This window comes from Trachemys scripta, chromosome 13, assembly GCF_013100865.1.
Source record: "Trachemys scripta elegans isolate TJP31775 chromosome 13, CAS_Tse_1.0, whole genome shotgun sequence".
NCBI classification, from domain to species: Eukaryota; Metazoa; Chordata; order Testudines; family Emydidae; genus Trachemys; species Trachemys scripta.
Window position 1 is genome coordinate 40685603 of NC_048310.1, and position 13738 is coordinate 40699340.

General features: G+C 49.4%; 1 protein-coding gene across 2 annotated transcripts in view; it reads right to left on the reverse strand.

Moving 5' to 3' along the window:
• Window positions 1-13738, reverse strand: part of NUTF2 (nuclear transport factor 2) — a 61582-nt gene that overhangs the window by 24448 nt on the left and 23396 nt on the right. The window contains exon 1 of one of the 2 annotated variants that reach the window (XM_034788139.1): window positions 11191-11211. The exons of the other annotated variant lie outside the window; for it this stretch is intronic. The gene's annotated coding sequence lies outside the window, so the exon portion shown is untranslated. Of the gene's footprint in view, window positions 1-11190; window positions 11212-13738 lie in introns of those variants that run through there. 2 annotated transcript variants of the gene reach the window in all.

The following is a 13738-nucleotide window of genomic DNA, read 5'->3' on the forward strand; positions in this document are numbered from 1 at the left end:
GGTCTGCTTTTGCAGTACCAGATTTGGACCAATCTAAACTCTGTTAGAGCACGCACAACTGAATGAGAGGAAGGAGGGCAGCAATTATGCACTGGGGCCCAGCACCAAAGCTCACTATTAAAAAATAGGGAGGAGAAACCTGAAGTTACAGCCATGACCTAGAAGTACTGGTAAGGATACCAGCAGGTGGTAGTCACTGCCTTATAGTTAGTATAACAGGGGAACTCTATTTTCCCCAGAAATTACCCCATCCGGTGCAGTCTCCCAGGATGGATTAGGGCTGGTATCCCCTGGCATACAGTATGGAGACTTATTAGTCAAAGGTGAGAGCAGAAAAAGACGGTTACTCACCGTTGTAACTGTTGTTCTTCAAGATGTGTTGCTCATATCCATTCCATTAGGTGTGCGCGCGCCGCGTGCACGATCGTCGGAAGATTTTCTACCCTAGCAACACCGGCGGGTCGGCTGTGGAGCCCCCTAGAGTGGCGCCTTCATGGCGCTGAATATATACCCCAGCCGACCCGGCGCCCCCTCAGTTCCTTCTTGCCGGCTACTCCGACAGTGGGGACGGGGGGCGGGTTTGGAATGGATATGAGCAACACATCTCGAAGAACAACAGTTACAACGGTGAGTAACCGTCTTTTCTTCTTCGAGTGCTTGCTCATATCCATTCCATTAGGTGACTCCCAAGCCCAACTTAGGTGGTGGGGTCGGAGTGAGACATTGCTGTGTGCAAAACCGCTGATCCGAATGCAGCATCGTCCCTGGACTGTTGCACTAGTGCATAGTGAGCTGTAAACGTGTGGACTGATGACCAAACCGCCGCTCTACAAATGTCCTGTATCGGAACATGTGCCAGGAAAGCAGTCGAGGAGGCTTGGGCCCTCGTGGAGTGAGCGGTGAGGTGCGGTGCTGAGACACCTGCCAGGTCATAGCAAGTCCGGATGCAAGACGTAATCCAGGAGGATAGGCGTTGTGAGGAGACCGGTGAGCCTTTCATTCGGTCGGCCACTGCAACGAAGAGTTGCGTCGTCTTTCTAAAGTGCTTTGTGCGGTCAATATAGAAGGCCAGGGCCCTTCGTACGTCCCGGGAATGTAAACGTTGATCCTGGCGAGTGGCATGTGGTTTGGGATAAAAGACCAGGAGAAATATGTCCTGGTTGATATGAAATGTAGAAACCACCTTAGGGAGAAAGGCAGGATGTGGACGAAGCTGCACTTTATCCTTATGGAAAACTGTGTAAGGGGGCTCAGATGTAAGCGCCCTGAGTTCAGAAACGCGCCTTGCTGAGGTGATGGCTACGAGGAAGGCTGTCTTCCAGGATAGGTACAGAAGTGAACAGGTGGCCAGTGGCTCGAATGGAGGACCTGTGAGTTTGGAGAGAACCAGATTGAGATCCCACGTCGGGACGGGATGACGCTGTTGTGGGTACGTCCGGTCTAAGCCCTTGAGGAATCTAACGACCATCGGGTTAGAGAATACCGAAGACGCGAGTTCCCCGGGGTGAAAGGCCGATATAGCGGCCAGGTGAACTCTAATTGAAGATATCGCCAACCCCTGTTGTTTTAGGGAGAGGAGATATTCCAAAATGAGAGGAATGGGTGCCTGCAACGGAGACGTGGCTCGTTGTTCGCACCAACAGGAGAACCGCTTCCACTTGGCCAGGTACGTGGTCCGTGTTGAGGGCTTCCTACTGCTCAGCAGAATCTGTTGGACAGAGTGCGAGCATTGCTGCTCTGCCTGGGTGAACCATGGAGCAGCCACGCCGTGAGGTGGAGTGACTGCAGGTCGGGGTGACGCAACCGGCCATGGTCCTGAGAGATGAGATCCGGACATAATGGAAGCGGGATCGGTGTCTGAACCAAGAGTTCCAACAGTGTGGAGTACCAATGTTGTCTCTGCCACGCTGGAGCGATCAGAATTACCTGTGTCTGGTCTCTGCGCAATTTGAGCAGTACCTTGTGGACCAGAGGAAACGGAGGGAATGCATAAAACAGGTGGTCTTTCCAGGGAAGGAGAAACGCATCCGAGAGGGAGCCCGGAGCTCGACCTTGTAGGGAGCAGAATACATGGCACTTCCTGTTGTCTCGAGATGCAAACAGGTCTATCTGGGGAAACCCCCACCTCTGGAAGATGGAATGTATGATGTCCGGATGGATAGACCACTCGTGCGTCTGGAAGGACCTGCTGAGTCGGTCCGCTAGAGTGTTCTGGACTCCAGGGAGGAACGATGCCGTGAGATGGATTGAGTGGGCGATGCAGGAGTCCCACAGGCGAATGGCCTCTTGGCATAGAATTGACGAACGTGCTCCTCCTTGCTTGTTGATGTAAAACATGGCCGTGGTGTTGTCGATGAGAACTAACACACAGCGGCCACGTAGGAGATTGAGGAATGCCTGGCACGCCAGGCGCACCGCCATCAGTTCCCGAACATTGATGTGCAGGGCTAACTGGGGTGCAGTCCACAGGCCCTGGGTATGGTGTTCGTTGAGATGGGTGCCCCAACCCAGAGATGACGCGTCTGTGACCAGGTGCAGAGAGGGTTGTGGGGCGTGAAATGGCATCCCCTCGCAGACCACATTGTGATCTAGCCACCAGGTGAGGGAGGCCAGGACCGAGTTCGGGACCGTGACCACCATGTTCAGGCTGTCCCGATGTGGACGGTATATTGATGACACCCAGGTTTGAAGTGGGCGAAGCCGAAGTCTGGCATGCCTGGTTACGTACGTGCAGGAAGCCATGTGACCCAGCAGGGTAAGGCACGACCTCACCGTGGTCGATGGGAAGGCCTTGAGCCCTTGAATGAGGTTCGTGATGGTGCCAAAGCGGTTGTCTGGCAGGATGGCTTGTGCACGCCTGGAGTCTAGAACTGCGCCGATGAATTCTATTCTCTGGGTAGGTTCTAGAGTGGATTTGTCCTTGTTGAGTAGGATGCCCAACTCGTTGAATGTGTGCACTATTCTGTGGACGTGAGCTTGAACTTGCTCCTTGGTGCGACCGCGCACCAGCCAGTCGTCTAGGTACGGGAACACCTGTATCCCTTGCCGACGAAGGTACGCTGCCACGACAGCCATACATTTCGTGAACACTCTTGGGGCCGAGGATAGGCCGAAGGGAAGGACTGTAAATTGGTAGTGCACCGTGTTTACCACGAATCGCAGGAAGCGTCTGTGAGGTGGGTAAATTGAGATGTGAAAGTATGCGTCTTTCATGTCGAGGGCGGCGAACCAGTCTCCAGGATCGAGGGAAGGGATAATGGCCCCCAAAGAGACCATGCGGAACTTCAACTTTACTACGAATTTGTTGAGTCCGCGCAAGTCCAAGATGGGCCGCAGACCTCCTTTGGACTTGGGGATCAGGAAGTAACGGGAATAAAATCCCCTGCCCCTTAACTCTATCGGAACCTCCTCTATGGCCCCCATGGCCAGGAGCGTAGAAACCTCCTGTATAAGAAGTTGCTCGTGAGAAGGGTCCCTGAAGAGGGACGGGGAAGGGGAGTGGGAGGGGGGGATAGAAGAAAACTGGATAGTGTATCCCCTTTCCACCGTGCGGAGGACCCAACGGTCCGAAGTTATAAGGGACCAAGCACGGTGGAAGTGGGAGAGACGATCCCGAAAGGAGGGGGCTGGATCCTGGGGGATGACTGGGGCGCCGTCCTCGACCGCACCTTCAAAAGTTTTGCCTGGGGCCTGAAGGTGGTCTAGGTGGCCCCTGGTTTTGGCCAGGTTGAGGGCCGGTCCACCTTCTCCTACCACCTCGCCCTCGCCTCCGGGCCGAGTATTCTCTCTTCGGAGGCGGGGGGGGGGGGGGGGTAGAAGCGCTGAGGCTGCGGCCTAAATGGTCTGCGCTGAGGGCCCACAACATGCATCCCCAGGGAGCGCATGATTGTTCTCGAGTCCTTGAGGCTCTGCAGGCGAGAGTCCGTCTTGTCCGAGAACAATCCATGTCCCTCAAAGGGCAGATCCTGTAGGGTTTGCTGCAGCTCCGGAGGCAAACCCGAAACTTGAAGCCAGGAGATCCTCCGCATAGCGATACCCGAAGCCAGGGTCCTCGCAGCCGAGTCTGCTATGTCCAAGGAGGCCTGCAAGGAGGTCCGAGCCACCTTCTTACCCTCCTCTACCATGGCTCCAAACTCTTCCCTGGACTCTTGGGGAATCAACTCCTTAAACTTCCCCATAGAGTTCCAGGAGTTAAAATTGTAGCGGCTCAGTAGCGCCTGTTGGTTCGCCGCTCTAAGTTGCAGCCCTCCGGCTGAGTAAACCTTACGGCCAAACAAATCGAGCCGCTTAGCCTCTTTTGATTTAGGCGCTGCAGCCTGCTGGCCGTGGCGCTCTCGTGCGTTCACTGATGCCACCACCAGTGAACACGGTTGGGGGTGGGTATACAAGTACCCGTATTCCTTAGACGGGACAAAGTATTTCCTTTCCACCCCTCTCGCTGTGGGTGGGATAGAGGCAGGAGTTTGCCATATCGTATCCGCATTCGTTTGAATCGTGCGGATCAGGGGTAACGCCACCCTCGATGGGGCATCCGCTCCGAGGATGTTCACGATAGGGTCCTGCACTTCCACTATCTCCTCCGCCTGCAGGTCCATATTACGGGCCATCCTACGCAGGAGATCCTGGTGAGCCCGAAGATCTATCGGAGGGGGACCTGTACATGAGGTGCCCGCCACTGCCTCATCCGGAGAGGAGGAGGAGGATGCCTCCGGTGGTACTGGATCCAAGGGGGGGTCCTGATCCCCCTGCTCTTGGGCCGGAGCATCACCTGTACTTGGGTCTATGGTGTCAGGTGGCGTGGACACGGAAGCCTCCATGCCCCCTGGCGGAGGCCGAGAGATGGTGGATTCTGGGGCCCTTCTAGCCGAGTGACCCGAGCGAGAGGTCGATGGTATTGGAGCCCCTTGCTCCTGGTGGTACGCCCACGGGGTCCAAAACGACCAGTGAGATGGGCCATGAGAGTGGTCCTCTGCCATCTCCTGCCAATGGCCCAAGTTCCGTTCCTCGGCTTGCCCTTGAGGGGGGTATGCCGATCTCGACAGATCCTCCGAGGAGCGAGACACTGATCTTGACGGCCATGGCGGTGCCGAAAGAGACGAAACGATCCCCGTGGGCTGCGGTGCCGCACGGTACCGGTCCGGAGATGATCTATCTCTGCGCGGTGCCGGCGAACGGTGCCGGGACCGCGATTGGTGCCGATGACCCCGTCGGTGCCGGGAGCCGGATCTGGACCTCGACGAGGACCTGGAGTATGCCCGGTGCCGGGAGCGGCCTCTCGACGTCGAGCGTCGACCGTAGCGGTGCCGAGAACTACGTCTCGACGTTGATCGGTGCCGACGATCATAGCGGTGCCGAGACGTAGAACGGTGCCGAGGTGATATTCGGTGCTGGGACTGCGAGCGGCGTGGGGACCTGCTTCTGGACCTGGACCGGTGCCGAGGTTCCAGCCCTTGTGATGGAGGGCGCATCAAGGCAGGTTTCCCCCTTGACTGGACCGGGCGAGTCAACGGTGCCGTCGGTGCCAGTGGTTGAGGCGGTGCCGGCTCCGTGAGAGCTATCAAGTCTCTCGCCGCCACGAAGGTCTCCGGAGTCGACGGGAGTTGTATTACCGCCGGTCTCGGTGGAGACGCTATCTGCACCGGACTCAACGGCCTCGGTGCCGGAGTCGACAGTGCTGGAGGCACCTGTTTCCGGTGCTCCACCGGCGCACTCGGCTCTACCCCCGGCACTGGGGGAGCCGGCGTCTTCGGCACAGAGGTCCCCGTCTTATGGGCTTTTTTATGCCCCGGGGATAATGACCGGCGTCGAGGTACCTGCTGCGGTACCGACGAGGTCCGGTGCCGGGGAGGTTTTTCCGACACCACCCGCGCTGTCGGCATTGCCGGTGCTGCTGGGGCACTGCGCACCGAGGCGCTAGGCGCCGGGGCCTGGCTCGTAGAGGGAGTGTCCGGGCTAAGTGCCGCCTCCATCAGGAGTTGCCGGAGCCGAAAGTCCCGCTCTTTCTTGGTCCTTGGTCTGAAGGCCTTACAGATCTTGCACTTATCTGTTTGGTGGGACTCTCCCAGGCACTTCAGACAGGAGTCGTGCGGGTCGCTCGTGGGCATAGGTTTAGCGCAGGAGGCGCACTGCTTGAAGCCGGGAGCTCTGGGCATGAGCCCGGGCCCGCGGCCGGGGGAGAAAGGGGGAGACGACCCCCTTTGTCCCCTGGACTAAAGTAACAAATCTAACAACTTTAAAACTATTTAACTATTTTAACTACAAACACTAGAACTATAACTATAACTGCGAATAACTAACTAAGCTAGGGAGAGTGGAGGACAGCTATGCCGCGCTCCACAGTTCCAACGACCGTCAGGGGCGGTAAGAAGGAACTGAGGGGGCGCCGGGTCGGCTGGGGTATATATTCAGCGCCATGAAGGCGCCACTCTAGGGGGCTCCACAGCCGACCCGCTGGTGTTGCTAGGGTAGAAAATCTTCCGACGATCGTGCACGCGGCGCGCGCACACCTAATGGAATGGATATGAGCAAGCACTCGAAGAAGAACTTTTTTTTTTGGCCAGTTACAGAATCAATGAGTCTGCCATCTTGTTTTGGCAAGTTACAAACTGAGTATTAAGCTCAAGTGTACCTTCCAGATCTGTGACTAGAATGACAAAGGCTAGCCCCTGGAGCAGCTTCTTGTGGTGCCCGCATACCTAGCCTTGATCACCGATCCTGGGTTCTCCATGAGTTAGCAAGTATAAGAAAAACTAGAATCCACAAAAGCAGCACCACTATGTTTGAGATCTCAACGGGGAGAGGTGGGCTCAGATAATCGCCTGTGAAAGTATTGGCAGAATGTTCTTTGGCTGTTCTAATGGAGGCAAACTTAAGAAAACGTTGCAGGGCACTAAGGGATAGATAATCCATCTGACCTTACATGAGAGAGTAGTCCCGGATCTAGAATGCTCAGGACGGATCTAGCTGACGTTTTCTGGCAATGAGCTGAGGGGTAAAACATTCATTTTAATTATGAATTAAGACAAAAGTAGATACACCTCTACCTCAATATAACGCTGTCCTCGAGAGCCAAAAAATTTTACCGTGTTATAGGTGAAACCGTGTTATATGGAACTTGCTTTGATCCACTGGAGTGCGCAGCCCCACCCCACCCCAGAGCACTGCTTTACCGCATTCTATCGGGTAGCGTTATATCGGGGTAGTGGTGTACTTTCTCAGTCTAAAAGGATGAAAAGTTTGTGGGTCAATGCATGGAGGATTATTCTTAAATATTGCAAGGGTGTAGTAGTAGGATTTTATGTCTGTCCGTATGTAAAAGACCAGATGAGTCTTCTATCCTTCCTACAAGTCTCATTCATCATTAGTCCCCAAAAGAAAAAAATTAGACTTTCTGAAAATGTATTAAGTTGCTTTATTAGGGCTTAGGAATAGGCACATGTTCCATACTCTATGAATGTGTTGTTCCAATAAGTCATCTGAAAAGAGGAGAATGCAACTTCCTCATCTGATATAATGACAAATCACTGCACACTAAAAGTGAAGAGTTCTCTCTGATCTTCTCTTTTCTAGCACCTCCTTGTTCCTCACGGGGGGCAAGGGGGGGTTCCTTGTTAATTTTGCCTACCTCAAAGGATCAACATAGATTACCTTGAAATTTTTATCTTCAGGACAGTAACTTTTGTGGTACAAAAATCTCTGAAATAATACAACTCTTTTCCTACTTGCCAGTGGGTCTTTACTCTCTACTTGGACAGCACCAGATATAGGCAAGGAGGAGCTCGAATCACTGTACAACCTAACTGCCCAATATCAATACTTGAACAGTTCTATTGTGGTAGCACCTAGAAGCCGATCACACTGTGGCTCCATTGTGGATGGTGCTTTACAAATATACACGGCACAGTCTGAACTCCAGGCCTGGGTTCAAACCTGAACTCAACATCTGGGCCCAGATATAGAAATGCTGCCCAGCTGGAGCGCCTAATGAACTCTTATGTCAACAAGACACCAGGCTAAACTCACTCCAGCAAGAGTTCTGAATATTCCCCAGGTGTGAATTTTAGCGGTCTCAGTGGCACAGCATGAGAACCTTTCACGTCTACAATCCTGTTCAAATCTGCACCCAGATGTCCAATCTTGGGTTTTCCTGAATACTCAGTGAACATTCACCCACATCATGAGACTCCTACACAATTCAGTGTGGCTACCAAAGTCTGCCCTGAGGTCCAGACCTGGAAGAGCAGGAGTCACTGCAGGGCAGCATTAAGGTGAACTACAAACCCTATGCAGGAAGTTTGCTCAGTAGCTGTCTGCTTCCTCACATTAGTGCCAGCAAGAGCCAGATGTAACAGGACCTCTGTCAAACACAAAGAACTCATTCACATTAATGACCCTCATCTTCTTTAAAGCTTCTTCCCCCCACGGGCAGCCAGAAATCCCCCACTAACGCTGCCATTTAATTCTGAGCCAGCGCATCACTATTGATCATTAATACCCTGATGGACACTGCTGACAACTAGAGAGAGCCCCTAGTTTAGCAACTAAAGCGTTTAAGAGAAAACTGCAGGGGAGGGAGAATCCAATTGCAGAGATGTGTATTCCTCTAAAAATGGAGGTATTCGATACAATAAAACAGGAAGCAGACATCTTGACAGGGAAGGTAGCTCTGGGTGTATATTAAGGGCAGCAGGCTCAGCTGTAGTAGGCAAATTCCAGTATCTAGTTAGCCACTGTTCAGCGTTCACACTTTCCACCTAGTCTTCAGAAACAAATGCTGTTCTTCATTTGCCAAGCGAAGGCTGTTTTCAATATCTATCCTTAGATCTAAAAAGTGTTTCAAATCCAACTTTTTTTGTAGAGTGAACCACATCCTAGAGATGGTCTCAAAGCCAACTATCCTTCCATTTGCAATCATACTGCATCCTTGTGGGAACTACACCAATTGCTTGCATACAAGAGTCACATTAGGAAAATCTAGATGTATTTTTCATCTGTCTTTAGTCCAGTAAGATCTTGTCTACACACAGTTGCATCAGTTTAACTAGAACAGGTTTAAAAACCAATTTAGCTAAGTTCATGCAGAAATCTTGCACGGATACCTATACTAAACTAAACCTGGCACAGAATGATTTAAATTAAATTATTGTATGCAGTGCACTGTAGCTGTGTCTGTCCCAGGACATTAGAGAGACAAGGTGGGTGAGGTAATATCTTTTATTGGACCAATTTCTGTTGGTCAGAGACACAAGCTTCTGAGCTACACAGAGTTCCTCCTTAGGTCCGGGAAAAGTATTCCGAGTAGTACAAGATCAAACAGATAGTTTAGCATACAAGTTTAGCATAAGGAGCTGTTTGGTGAAGGCAGTTTTAAAGTATGATGAGGTGTATATCCCAGGCTTCCTCCTCAGAGCACATACTGTGGTTTCAGAGTATCTGGCTGTAGATAACAGCTGTCTTGGTGTGTTGGGGTGGTTACTGGATCTAAGAAGGTAGGTGCGGTGATCTGTGGGTTTCTTGTATATAGTTGTCTGTAGAGTTCCATTGTCAAAGCTGATAGTGGCATCCAGGAAGTTGATGCCAGTGTGGGAATGTTCCAGAGAGAATTCTGTTATCTAGGGGCCAGGCACTCAGATGCCACAGAATGTGCTCCAAGGAGAAAGTCCAAGATATACACCTTAACACACTTAAAACCTCCTTCACCAAACAAGGACACTCCACCAGAGAAGTAGATTGCATCATGGAACGGGCCACCCAAATACCCTGAAAGCATCTGCTTCAGTACAGAAATAAAGCTCCCTCTGACAATATACCCCTAGTTGTCACCTACCACTCCACACTAGAACCCATCGGGGTATCAGCAAACTACAACCCATGCTTGATGGGGACCCCATCCAGAAAGAAGTGTTTCCTGAAACCCCTCTTCTGGCTTTCAAACAATCCCCCAATCTCTCCAAGATCATCATCAGAAGCAAGCTTCTCACAGACCTGGACAGACCAACTCAAAGCAGCACCAGACCCTGTCAGAACAACAGATGCAAAACCTGCAGACGTATCTCTACTGCTACAATGATCAACACCCCAACATACCTGTCAAGATCCATGGGTCCTAAACGTGCCCATCACAACGTGGGGTATATCTTACCCAGTGCATTAAATGCCCCAGCAACAACTATGCAGGTGAAACCAGATAGACAATCACTATGTTTTTCAATGAACTCACAAAGGAAAATGATAAAAGAAACACACCCTATCATTCTTGGGTGTAAACTTTTCACAAAGTGATCACTCTATATCTGACCTATCAGTAAAGCCCTGCCGGGATACAAAATTTGTATCCGCATCCAAGCCACAAACATGCTCAACGGATATGTGCATCTGTGGATGCGGATAGCTGCAGATTTGCAGGGCTCGACTGCTCGGTCCTCAGCCTCAAAGGCAACCTCCACAACACTTTCAAAAGATGAGCCTGGGAGCTTAAATTCATAACTTCACTAAACACTAAAAATCATGGTCTTAGTAAAGACACTGGATTTATGGTTTATTACAACAATCTGTAATCCATTAACCCCCTCTTTTTGTGGTATGACTGCAGGGGCATTGACAGGCCACTTCTCCTTGAATGTCCTTTACAACAGTATTTCTCAATGACTAGTCTGTGGACCAGCGCTGGTCCCGGAGATCTCTCTGATACAGATTAGGAAGGCAGCAAGCCGGTCTCTGATCTCAAAAAGGTTGAGAAACACTGCCTTAGAATATGTGCTAACTGCTTATGCTAAAGTATCTGTTTGACTTCGTATTTAGCTGTAACACTCAGAGTACCTTTCCCAAACCTAATGAGCTCCGTGTAGCTCAAAAGCTTGTCTCTCTCACCAACAAAAGTTGGTCCAATAAAAGATATTACCTCAACCACCCTGTCTCTCTTAAATTAAATGGATTCCTTACTGGGTGACACTACATCAATGCAAGCCATTTTAAAATGGATTTAAGGGTGTCCACACAAGGTAAACTAAATCAAGTTAGTGTGTTAGTCAGCATCAAAATAGCATTCAATGTAGACGTGCACGCAGCACAAGTCTGAAGTGAAGCACATTCCCAGAACAGTTTGCAGTTTTGGTTTACAAGGAGCAGAAGAAGGGTCCATTGTTATCTTCTTACTCTATTTGATGCTTTAGATTTGTTTGCTCTACTTACAATTTCTGATGTTGCAAGAAGTTCTCTCTCGGAAGGCAATTACTTTGGAATGAGTTGATCTCCTTATCAATCGATTTCCAGGACTCTGCTCCACAAAGGACGACAGGCAGGAGGCTAGTGTTAATTGTTGTTTTGTGTGTGTGTGTGCGTGTGTGTGTGTGTGTCAGTGCCAATCATGCTACTTTCCAAATCTTTTCAAATTTATGAAAGTTATTTGCTGCTTTTGATATTCATAACTTGACATCTAGCATGACGTCACTATTGTCTCTCTCTCTTCCCGGATAGGTAACATGATTTACTTATTTAGCATTAGTTCGTCCAGTCTCATGGTTACTTTTGGAACATTGATAGCCATATATTTTGTCTTCCCCTTGTTGATGAACAAACCAATTTATTTTGCTGTATCTGCCAAAAGCTGTGTCTTGTTCTTCCATTAAGCAATATGTTTAAGCAAGACAATGTCATTAGCAAAAACAAGGTCATCCAATTGTCCTTTAGAATTTGCCCATAAAATTTGTCAGTTGCCTTCTGTGGTTACCTTCCTCATGACATAGTCAATGACCGGTGCAAACAATAGTGGGGACATAGTACATCCTTGCCTTACTCCAGCTGTCACTGAAAACCATTGGCTGATGTCACCATCTGACTGCACATATGGCATTATCATGTAGATCCTGGACTATTCTAATTATTTTGCTGGTATTCCATAGAATGCCATAATTCTCCAAATATCAGGGGGTAGCCGTGTTAGTCTGTATCTACAAAAACAACAAGGAGTCTGATGGCACCTTAAAGACTAACATTCATTTGGGCATAAGCTTTCGTGGGTAAAAACCTCACTTCTTCAGATGCATAGAGTGAAAGTTACAGATGCAGGCATTATATACTGACCCATGGAGAGCAGGGAGTTACTTCACAAGTGGAGAACCAGTGCTGACAGGGCCAATTCAATCAGGGTGGATGTAGTCCACTCCCAATAATAGATGAGGAGGTGTCAATTCCAGGAGAGGAAAAGCTGCTTCTGTAATGAGTCAGCCACTCCCAGTCCCTATTCAAACCCAGATTAATGGTGTTAAATTTGCAAATGAATTTTAGTTCTGCTGTTTCTCTTTGAAGTCTGTCTCTGAAGTTTTTTTGTTCAATAATAGTGACTTTTAAATCTGTAATAGAATGACCATCATTCACCCATGGCTGTGATATCTCCTGGCCCTGCTTATTTCCAGCCTTGCTCCAAAGCCCTGCTCCTGCCTTGCCTCACTCTAGGTACCCTGGTTCTGAATCTCAGCTCTGATTCCTGACTTCAGCTCTGGCCTCTGACGATGGTTCTGACGTGCTCCAACCACTAAGAATGATCACCCACATCCCAGTCCCTGACACCAACAATGTGCTATCCACCTACTGCCACCGTGTGCGCACCCTTTTGGAGGAATACCTGTTCATTTTGTGGTTTGACTGGGTGCACAGAGATTCATTGCTGGGGGTAACAAGTGCCCACGCTAAACAGCTCTGTGATGGGGTCAAAGCTCCACTCTCCCTGGCCAAGGCTCAGCCTGCTTAGCCAGTTTGTTTCAATGAAGAGCTTCCCTTCAACAAAAAAGACAGAGCAAGAGGAAGTTCTTCTCTGCCCAAAATAGGAGTCATCTGGTTTCTCTATACAGAGACAAGACCTGATGCTGCTCTGCTTGTTCAAACAAGCCACTGAGAAATGTTTGTCATAGTCTGCATGTGTCTGTGGAAGAATCAATCGTGGCAAAGTTTCCAGGCACTTCTGGATGACCTTGAGCTCTCGCTAAGTCTATGTTGTGTTCCACTGCCCACATGAGCAGAACCTCTTGACTGTCTCCTTCTTGCACTGGGCTCCCCACACAGTGTTCACTATTAAGATCAACTTTGCCTGGCTTTGCTATCTAATATCCATGCAAAAACCTCACCGTTCAGTCACTGGGCTAGGGATTTGGGGGATGAGAAGTGTTTAATGTTGTGCTCAGATCTGCACAGAAAACCTTTCTAAAAATTACTAGATGAACAGAACACAACAAAAACTTCTTAAAATAACTAAAGCTTAAAAATACATATTTAAGGCACACTGCTAGAAAACTCAATATTTAAAAAAAAAAAAAAAAAAAGTTAACAGTGTCTTGTTCAGCCTAGTTCTTTGGCAGCATCCACAACACAGCCCCAGTTCACATGGTTTAGGAAAATTGAAGGAGCATTTTCAGAAACAGGCCCAGGAGGTTGTGATGTGCATAAAGCTTAACATCCATCCATCCATGAAGTTAGAATTGATACCATTAAAGTAGTCAAAGCTATGATCAAACTTTAAGCCAACCTTTTTGATGCAAGCAGATTCTCATTTCTTATTCTAATGACAGTCTAAAATTAAGCTAGAACTCAGTTATACTCTAGAGACAATTTGGCTCATTTACTGCAGCATCTGGAAAATTTATCTTCAGTGCTATTTAAGCTGGAGGCCAAACTGTACATCAGTAACTGGGTTTGAAAGAGGAGAACCAGAGTGACAAACAAAAGAAGAAGTTAAATGCATGAA